The sequence below is a fragment of the Sinohyriopsis cumingii genome, unplaced genomic scaffold, assembly GCF_028554795.1.
Source record: "Sinohyriopsis cumingii isolate HCF-2022 unplaced genomic scaffold, ASM2855479v2 utg000673l, whole genome shotgun sequence".
NCBI classification, from domain to species: domain Eukaryota; kingdom Metazoa; phylum Mollusca; class Bivalvia; order Unionida; family Unionidae; genus Sinohyriopsis; species Sinohyriopsis cumingii.
Genome location: NW_028315923.1, coordinates 365,508 through 377,252, shown reverse-complemented (window position 1 = coordinate 377,252; position 11,745 = coordinate 365,508).

The window sequence follows — 11,745 nt, the reverse complement described above, 5'->3', positions numbered from 1 at the left end:
ATCTTTTTTTTGTAATTGCATTAATGGGTTTCATATTGGTTGTTCGTGTAATCTCATTATTTAATGCAGCTATCACGCTTGGTCATCTTTCAACCCATTCACGAGATCTTTTATCTTGAATAAATTCCTTCGCGTATTGATATCCAAATAACCGCTCAGCAAGTGTTCGATTAAATCGCTCAACAATTGCCTGATCACAGTGAATTGCAGTATGCCCTCGTCGTATTTTGGTATTATATCGTTTCATCAGCGATAATACTGGACCAAGAAATTCTTTGCCAGGATGAGCCTGTAAAAGTTGTGGCCATCGCCTACCACCTCGTTGATAAATTCGTTCAAATGCATCAGATACTTCAGAAGATGTTTTAGTTGATAGCGGCTCTGCCTCTTTATACCTATTTGCAACATCAACAACAGTTAACGCGTACTTGTATGTTTTTCTACGTACAGTATCATGTGGTAAAAATAAAATATCTGCTTGATGAACTTCATTAGGAACACTAACATCGAAATACGCGTACTGAATTCGTGTCGGTGTTGGTAGGTAAATTTGCCATATCGCTTGCCTGGATAACCACGCTTCAGCAGTAGAATGTTTAACCGCTGCTGCATCAGCAAGTTTACTAATTGCTGCTCTGCCTCTCCAGTATCCTCTTGGACTATAATAAATTGATTCCATTATATATTACCAGACCCAAGCGCTAATTTACCTTTCATCGCAGATCTTACTAATTAGCTAATTTTTCTTTGATATTTTTATTTTTTATAGAATCTAGCGCGTGAATTAATTTCACATCTGCAATATGCCTATCTTGTAGATTTTTACTTTTATACGCAACATCATGAGCGTGACATGCTTTATCAATAGCGTTTATTGGTTCCTCGCCTGGGTTTGGCTGATCCTGATTATCAAGTCTAATATCGAGTCGAGTACCAGGACCGCAATAATTATATCCTGGTAGATGTTTTTCTCCTGGGTATTTAGCCCATGGAACACCTGGAAACTTTGACATTAATTTAGCAATATCACCACCGCGCTTATTAGGTAAAAACGAAAATTTCTTTCTACCGCATACAGAACATTTTCCACCATACGTTATGTTTTTTATTTTTTGTTGTAACCGTAGCTAAATCAGTAGTTGGAGTTTTAGATCTGCAACGTAAATAATATAGATTCATGTTATAAAATATATGGATATAATTGATTTCTCAGCAACTCGGCGACGAGAGCCAGTTAAACATCACCCTGCGTTACCAAATTCCATCAGAATGATTATCATAGGACCATCTGGATCGGGTAAGACGCAATTACTACTTAATTTGATAATGAGGTGGTTGATATGGGACAAATTATATTTGGTAGCACCATCCGTTGATGATCAGAGGTGTTATGAAGCATTAAAAGACTTTAACGAAAAGCAAGATTAATAAATGACGGTGAAAATATTATTGATTTTATAACAGATATCGAAGAAGCACCGTCCGTAGATGATCTTGATGGGTTTATTAATAATTTAGTTGTGTATGATGATGTAATACTGGATAAACAAGCAAACCCAGCTAGAGTATTTTCTCGAGGTAGACATAAAAATACAGATGTGATCTATGGTACTCAGCGGTATACACAAATTCCGAAAGTGATTAGAGATAATTGTGATATTTTAGTTGTGTTTAATGGAGTTGATACACACACGATGAGAAATATTCATCAAACTTGGTGCAGCGGTGACATGGATATAATTAAATTTAAAAACTTCTTTTCACGAGCGCAAGCTACTCCGCATGGATTTATAACAATAAATTTGCACGATCCTAGAACAAGATATCCTATTGGACTTGATAAAATATTTGGATGAATAGCAGCAGAGAGGGCGCGACCTCAATAAAGTGTTCACGTAGTCAAATAAGCCATTCTACGAACAAAAAAAAGATAATGACGGTAAAGTAACACCAATTTGAGAAATCTTTTGGAAGATTTATTTTTGCCTCAATTTGTGTCGACGCTTTTGGTTAAATTTGTGTCGACGATTTTTTTTTTCTTGTTCGTAGGAAGGGTTATTTTTAGTTTTTCGACGCTTTTCGATCTTGGTCTGTTCGCCCTCTCTGCTGCTTTCAATATTAATCCTTTCTTGCTTCACCTGGAATCCAGTCCATTAATGTGTAATGGTTCGTTGAAAAAAGAAATACTTCATGTACTCACCACATGCAGTCTTATATAACTTTCCTTTCCGTACATTTTATCTTGATTTTTGTGGAATCTTTGTGGGCTGATCTTGTACAGTTTACGAGATCTTCAATTTATACTGTAACATTAACAGAATATTTTCTTGTTATAAATATTTATCAACATCAATTACGTAATGTACTCCTCCTTTATACCATACTATTAAAAATGTTCCTGCTTATTTCGATATTATCATTTAAGTAATCTGAAAACTCTTTATTTTTTCTAAATCATTGCTGAATATCGTTTTGATGTTCAAATGGACAAAACATTTTCATTAGCCTGAAAGTCATTTTTGGACACATATAGTTTTGATTAAATTTGTATCCCATCCAAACGTGCAAACAAGTGCACGTTATCCCTTAAAACTGCGATTGTTTGTTGCTTTTAAGTTCTTCTCACGAAATATTTATATCACCTGTCTTAAAACTGTTGATCTATCACAATATTGTTTAGTATTGTACGGTGTTTTACTGTAAATCAACAAAATTAAGTTATTTACTGCCCAGGCAATTGCAGTCAAATGCCTTACCCATTAACCAATCACGCTAGCCGAACCTCACTGATTCGGAAGTTGGCAGCAGTCAAATTCGCACCCGTTTTGTCACGAGTCCGGCGCAGTATGTACTGGGCCATTGCTCCCCCTGTATCACAAAGCTTTGTGCCAGTGTTCATGTAATTCCTAAATTTTCAGCTTAATTATCACTCTACGGAATGCACAATCAATATATTACAATGTGTAGGAGCTCAAATGTATTTTCGGTAGTCATGAAATTGCAAAACTATGATTAGACAAGGACTTCATTGTACTTTGAGTAGTTGGTGGAGTGCAAGAATGACAATTTCTGGAGATTTTGAATTTCATTATGGCCTGGCTCATTCTCCCTCTTCTCCCTCCCTCCCTCCAAACTCCCCTGCATACTAGATATGGTCCAGCACTGAAATATTGCAATTTCCCAGCTCTGGAAAATTATTATAGTTCGGGGACCTTGGAGTAATTTCACTTTAAAAAAGGGATTCGTCAATAAATATTCTCTTTTAAAGATGCAGGATCTGACATTTTGATTTTAAAGTTTTAGGTGGTCCTGCACCGAGATATTATCATGGTCCAGTTGTACAAAATAACTATTGATCAGAGACCCTGTGGTATTTTTGTTTAAAAGATATTGCATATAATAATCCTACTACGTACCCGAGTGTCCATGAAGCTATTAACAGTATTACAGTATAAGGTACTGATGGATAAAAAAAAATATTCTTCAAATTATTAAATAAATCTGAGGCTGCTACCATCTTCTTTTGTTATTCAGTGTTGAATGGCGCGGATAACGGATGCTAGAGTTTTTACGTGTCAAGCACGGACGTGAAGGAAAACATCCCGTACACTCACTTCTCATATTATCTACTATCCACACAGGGGAAGAAGAAAAAACAAAACACAAATATATTATCCACACACATGAAGAAGCAAAGATCAACGACAAATATATTATCCACAAACGGAAAGGAGCAAAACAAAACACAAATACACTATCTACACATGTGAAGAATACTCACGGGCAAAACCAAGCTGGCTAACAGCTTCGGACAGTACATAGGACCACAACCACATAACCCTAACTGCTACCACTGCAGGGTCCCAGAAGACATAGAGCACATTTTTAACAACTGCCACACACTTGAAAAAGAAAGGGCTAAGTTTAAAGTTAAACAGCATAATATTGGATCCCCTGCAACATACCCAGAATTCTTGATGAACACAAACCCCAATATTAATCTAACATTCTAAAATATCATAAGTTTTATACACGAATCTAATCTAATCAAACAAATCTAAGAAAGTAAATCAAAGACCATTCAAAAATATTACAAATCACTGCTTGGGAATTATGACGGCCGGCTCGGTCTCGGGGGTTCACAGAATGACACAGCCGTTCATAGCCCGAATAATACAAACCAGTTAAGGACGAATATTACAAAATCACTGGTTTGGAATTATGACGGCCTGCTAGGTCTCGTGGGTTCACAGACTGACGCAGCCGTTCATAACCCGAATAATAAAAACCAATTAAGGCCACAAAAAATTAAAATAGGAAAATAGGAATTTATTAAAGCAGGACTCCATAATAACATACAAACAACCATAAAACAAGTTTTCACTCCAAACCAATAAGATAAGGAATCAAAATAAATAAGGAATTCAAGAAAGAAAAAAAAATTAAAAAAATAAATAAATAAATAAATTAAAAATTAAAAAAAAATAATTTTTTAATTTTTTTTTTAAAAATAAATCTTTATCTATACTGCATTCCTGATATACTCTTAACCGTCTCCTTGTCTCTTATACAACATCTGGCTGAACTTTTAAATCACGCTTCCACAGCTATGTCTACTAACATACTCAACCAAATCCAGGCAATGTTGGCAGACGACCCCGAAGAATTTGAAACTTCCACGCTGGCAGCGGCCCTGGAAGTATCATCATCCAGCGGCGATGAAGCTGAGGAACCTGCACCACCTAAACAGAGTGGAAAAAAGGAAGGCTCTGTCTACCGGAATATGGGACTGGGAAAGGCAATTGATGATATCAAAAAAGCGGGCCACTTCGTCAATGCAATCCAATACATTAATTGGCGCTCTATTATGAAGCTTACTTAGTTCTCCTTACGCCAGCTGACCGAGGCGGCTAAATACATCGCTAAACTTCTTGGTTATGCCTTTCCAGGGGAAACTAACGAACAAAGCAAACAGCCCAGCTATGCAGGGAAGCAGAGGACAGACGAGGAACGTTTGCCTAAAAACAAAAGCCGTTCTTAGGGCTACTAAAATTACCTGTAAATATATAATAGGGATCCATTTTGGCTTGGTATCACTCCTAGATCAACTAATCTTACATCTGAATTGAGCTGTTTTGGTACCGCCGTTTAAATTCTCACACTTACTCATTTACCATGCGTTACTCAATTGCTATAAGTCATTTAAACATGACCGATTGGTTTTTAATTTCAATAAGTATGTACACTGTGTACACTAAATTCAAACTTGTTCGGAAAATTTTATTCAAAATTTATAACTCTTATGATTTGATTAATTGCAGAGGTGGCTAACACATTATTGGTATATTTTGTCCATTAGTAAAACTGGATATGATTTGGAATAAGTACGGGTTGGCGTTTTGGGGAGTACATGACATCCATGGCTGGCTTTCTGAGTACTTTTCCTCCTTTACCACGCTCGGACAACGTACACGTGGCAGTATGTGGAACGATTTCCACCTGCCACGAGACCAGGTGTCCTAATGTGACGTCATCGCTGCCGACCAATCGTAGCGGGCGTCACATACTGCTTGGGTTGACACCTGGGGCATTTCAATCCAACTAAGAAAAATGAGTGTGTGGTGTGACTATTCCCACTCATGTTTATTAGCCTTTCAGTCAGGTTGTTAAGGACTAGTTAGTCCTACACCTGAGTGGCTAAGTTAAAAAGTACTCTGTGAGTACATAAAAGCCTGGGGATGAGGCTCCTTTTCCTTCCCCCAGGAGTAATTAAAAATCACGCAGTGCGTGCATAAACAAGTGGTACATGTTCAAAAGAACGAAAACCACTATAATCCAACTAGCTAATTACCCAAAGAAACATGGAACGCGCGGACTTAAAAGAAACACTTTTTTTTACTGACAAACATTAATTACAAATTTGACATGCTACGGAAGCGAAGTGTTTATAGTCACACTTTCTAACAAAGATAAAAAAATGAAGTGCTGTGGCTGTCGTGCCTATAGCACACTTCTATTTTGTTTTCTAACTGACTAACATACCATTGGCAATTGAATTAATATTTCTTTTCTAGAGTATTGGGTAGCCCTGAAAAGGGCTGTTTTTTGTTAACGAGGAGCTATGGCAATCTTGTATGATCTAAGATTGCGGCCTCGTCTGGCGGCAGGCTTTCCCACAGGATAGGATCTGCTTCTTTGGAAAGCGAAGGAGAACTCATTGGTGTCGACACGGCAGTCGAAAAAAACTCTGTCAGGTTCCTGCTGCTGTCTCTCTGCTGTTTCTGAAGTCTGCACTTCTCCATCCATTTTTTTTTCTCCTTGTTTATTTCCTCTATGAAGAGCTCTTCTATCAGGTCTTCAGTTACTTTCAACATTCTGACATTCTCTGTCTGTTCAGGATTCGGGATCAGGCTTTTCCTGACGATGAAAATTCACGTAAGCTTCGTTCAACTTGGCTAATCTTGAGCACATCTTCATAGGAGGATGAGTCAACAATGGATGATCAGACTGGAGACTACCCCGCTTTATATGGTTCAAGCGCGGAAGCGATAGAAAACATCCCATCATTGTGAGGATCGTCATCTGCTGTCAGGGCTGTGTCGTTAAACGTGTTCTCACCTACTTTGTCAGCTTTCCATACCACGCAATCATCCAGATGAGTGTTCTTGGTCACTTTTCCGTACGTCAAGAGATTTTCCAGGTACGCTTGGTAAGGCTGCTGCTGACCAGTTTGTTATTCAAGCACAAATCCACTTCACTGAACAAGGAATGCATGAAATTGTTGACGAGAGCCATGCAGTCATCGGCTCCTGGAGCAGTGTCACAAGGTCTTGATCACTTTGTTTTTCAGGTACAAGTAACTGCCATTCAGATCGATGCAATCTTCAGGTTGTCCTTTGATTTCAAACTCAAAGGGAGCTGAATCCGTCAAAGAGGAAATGGGATGAAATTTGAACCATTGGGATTTTTGCATTGTCATTATGGTGGGTGGCATGGCAAACAGATCCAGTTCCGATTTGGAACATGCGCAAGACAATCGGTGCATCATTTCTGTTTCTATGATTTAATAATCTAAACGTCCAAGTCTCGAGCAGTTCTTCTTTTCTTTGTTTTTCTAGCTTTAGGAATGTGATGGTTTCTGAAGGGGTGTGTTCTTCGTCGTCTCTTTCTGCCGTATGCTTGCTGTGGCGTCAGGGAAGCGGAAATTCCTGACTCAGTAGTGTTCAGGGCATTTATAGGAGTTTCTAGTCGGCCCAAAATGTCTTTACCCGTTTAAAGCAAAACATTATTGCCTGCTCTCAAGAAAACTTCTTTAGGGTTTTGTTTGTCGATGATGACATTTTAGAGAAATTCTTTGCCTTTTGTCAATGCGGCATCTTTCAATGCGTGCAGTCCTCGTGTCACCATCGGTTTCAACATCGGAGCCACCGAACAAAAGGTTAATTTAAACATATCTTCTAAACCGTGTCCTCGCTATCGATCGACGCCTCGGTACACTGGATACACGACTTACAATTCGTTGGAGAATCGTTTTCGAAAATGGAGTTTCACCGTGACTTTTCCTTTGGAGAACGGAATATTTTGTCGCATATCTCCTTTTATAGCGATGTTGACAGTGTCGAAATACGACTTACTGACGGGTAAATAGTGAGCATGTACAAATTCACAGTGTACGTGATATGTGTTTGCACCTTCCTGGTCATTTTCCGTGGTACTATCCACTTTGAAAGAAATGAAACGCAGTAACGGTACGGAGGTGTGTCCCACTACGTTATATTCCACCACATAGGGGTACACAAATACCAAACTGAGTCATTCGTCAGTTCTACCGGGTTTCCAAAAGCCCTGTAAAAATCCATATTACTGTTGATCTCGGGACCAAATCTGTGTGCTACCATCTGTGGATATCCACCCAAAATTTCAAACAATCTACCATTAAACCTGAGGGACAATGTGTCAGTATCCTGAAATTTGATCATGAGGCGACGAGCCACTTTATGATACACAATCTTTACACTTATTTTGGCTCTGTTCAGGGCTTTGCCAAAGGCTAAGTTGAACCTGTCCGCAAGTGTGTCCACCAAATGTTCACCACTAAAATAATAACCTGAAGGAATTTTCAACGTGTATATACTAAAGGATTGATTACTTGCTGAGTTGATGTCCCATGAAAACCCGATTTTATTTATTTCTTCTTGCAATTGGGCAATCAGGATTTCAACCTGGAAAGTGTTTTGCTTTTCATTGATGTTTTTGATTTGTGTAGGGTAATGATTTCCACCAAAGCCACTTCCCAATGGGCTTCGTGATCTAATTGGATGGCCTGAGGTAATTTGGCCGTGTAGCAACACAAAGTGTTATTGGGAAACACCGCCATGGAACTGTCACTGTGTAAGGTTAAGCAAAATTGGTTATTGTTGTTCATAATTCCAGAGTTCTGTGGCTGTCCGAGAGGTAACTGGAAGGTAGAGGAGTGTCTCCGCCCAAAATGTGGTTGTTGCTGTTTCAGTGGTGACTGACACTGGACACAAGATTCCCGTTGTTTCCGTTCGAGGAGAATTTCTGGGAAGGATTGGGAAGAAGGTAACCGATGCAACTGCTCAATAAATGGTCCACAATTGTTTGTCTCCTTGTTGCAAACTCAAATTGGCGATGGCCGCACCGATGACACAATACACCACAAAGATTGGGCAGAAAAAGACGATTTGCGGTTTAGACACACGTTCTCCACACCATGACTTCTTTGACACGTCGTTTTTCCACTTAACGGGTTCTTCGTTCGAGAATGCTTTCGATGTCGTACACGTCGTCGTCTTTTTTTGCTCACGCGTTGTAACTCGGGTAAGTAAAACGTTCCTTTTAACACTTCCCCGTTCATGTCTTCCAATTTATAAACGGCAGGATGACGGCCATGCACCCGTCCAGTGACACGAAACATTTCGGTGGTCCACTTGGGTAAGTAACCTTTGTCGAACGTGCGTTTGGTTTTGCCAATGCGCACCCAATTTCCTAAAGCCAACACTTCACCTTTCGTGGAGACAGCCACCGTCGGGGACGTTCCATTGTCGCTATCAATCGTGTCGCCATACAGACCCTGGGGGGTCTGTAATGTATTTTCCATCGTCGCTATACAGTCCCCCTTCACTACTAACATACAGACAGATACCCTTAATTTATATAGAATTATTCAGATTTAAATCATAATTTTATCTCTTTCTGTGTATGATACCAGTCAAATATTTACTAATAGATAATTAAAGTAGAAATATGTGACTTAAGTTTTGTACTTTTTCATAAATATGCACCCCACCCCATAAATATAAAAAATTAACAGTTTTTGTTCATAGTTTAAATTTGATGGACTACATACAATTTAGAGTTTGTTGTTTTGCACGTGAATGACGTATAACGTAGGTTTATGCATGTGTAGTTCTGATTTGACAATGCAATGTGTCAAGTAAACAATTTCCAACATAATATCTGCCGTTCTGAAAATAAAAGAAACTTGAATATTCTCTCTCTCAATTTCTATGAAACTCACAGGGGCCCCGAGTGGCTGAGCGGTCTAAAGCGCTCTCCGTTACGGATCACTGCCATCTCACCTCTGTCTGCGTGGGTTCGAGTCTCGGATTCAGCCAATGTCGGTATGTGAGAAAGCTTGCCAGTAGCTTCTCGTGGGTCGGTGGTTCTTTCCGGGGTTTTCCCGGGTTCTTCCTCCACCAATAATACTGGCCGCCATGTATAGCCAATCGTGTGCTGAAAAATGGCGTTAAACCCTACAACAACAACAACAGCAACAACATGAAACTCACAAATCATCAAAAATTAATAATAATAATAATAATAATAATAACAAAAATGAACTGTTATGGCCTTTTGAGTAAATTACGATAATAATAATGACAAAGATGAACTGTTATGGTCTTTTGAGCAAGTCCCCTAGTTAAGGTTGGATATTAAATAAATTTGACATTAGGTAGGAGATAACTATTCTCTCTCTCTCTCTCACACACACACATGCTTAAGTTTGGTGGTTTTCAACAACAGCAGACAAACAATGAACTTCAGCACATTACAGTTTTCCAAAACATTCTGTTCTCGATCAATAATATAAATTTCCAACTGTCACAAGTATCTTGACCTTGCAGGATACCATACATGTATGTCCGTATATTTATCAGTCTTACATAGCTAAATAATATACTGAACACGTCAACGTGTAACTTTGCATTAATTTTTATGAATGAAACATTTGTCGCAGTACACTGAGAGAAAATAATTTTGATTGATGACACTCAGATTTTCCTGCATTATGACTCTGTGGTCTTAAAGTAGCGGAAAAGAGAGAAAAATAACACGTTTGGTAAAATTCAACTAACTTCCCTCAAATAAAAAATTATAGAAAAGTATAACTTACGGTATTGCGAATTATATCCCGAATAATCATACAATTTCTAACACAAGTCCTAATCAATGAAGATTTGAATAAACTTTAGTGGTATTCTAAAATAAATACAATACTGGAAGTGTTGATGTGCCTGTGATGGCTTGAATATTAATGATGTGCCACAGTCTTTTCTTGAATCACACTAATATTATCCAAGAATATTTCCTTGTTTGAATTTCAATATAAATCCAAGTCTCTATTTCAAAGAATATTATTTTAGATGAGCACTTTGTGTTTCCAGTGAATACATAATTTGAATAAATAAATTCCAACCCAAATGATGTACTGCACACAAAAATAAGACTAATTTATGCTTCAGATGTTATTGCAGGAATTTATAATTATTCCAGTAAACACGATTTCATACTCCTCTACTTAACTTGGGTCACAATTAGCACTTTCTACAAAAAAATTTACCTAATATAAAATTTCATTCTAGAAGGTTCCAAATGTTTACAAGATAAAATTTTAGTTTTAATTATTAGGTCTGTTACTAAATGATAATAAGAACATGGTAAGAACAATGTCCTTGACTCAGACCAAGATGATAATCCTAATTTTTACCCTTCAGTCACCAAAATGTAAACAATATTGCTTACAAAACTGTCACTGATTTTGGACAAGGTCAGCTACAAAAATACAATTTTACACAATCCACAGCATATCATTCAAATAGACTATAACTAGAACCTAACAAACAATGCAGATTAAATATACATAACACCTGGGCGATAAAACTTCAACCCATTACGTTTCTCTCCTAAACAGTGTCAGCATGTTCCAAACAGACAAACTTTTCGTGTAAAATGCATATCGTGATACGGCCATTCCAGTTGGCGTGCAGACAAGCTTACATTTCCCTGCCTAAATAGAACCAGCATGTGACCGAGAAGGATTAGATTGAGAGTGAATGCTATTTTTCGTGAACTTGTCTTTCAGATACATAGCAAGTTTTTGTAATTGCTTGCCTTTAATACATACCCGTCCTTATACTTCCGACTAAGAGGCATGGTGGCCGAGTGATCTACTTAAGCGCTCACCTTTACCGATCACTGACATCTCACCCCTGTCCGTGTGGGTTTGAATCTGGGCATCGGACAATGTGGGTATTCGAGAAAACTTGCGAGTACCTTCCCCTGGGTCTGTGGTTCTCATATGGATTTTCTCTGGTTCGTCCTTCACCATTTATGGTAGTATATTGGCCGCTATATATAACATATCTCGCGCTAAGTAAGGGTTTTAATCTCCTAAACTACATACATCTGACCATCTTTCCCATATTTAGAAATGATTATAAC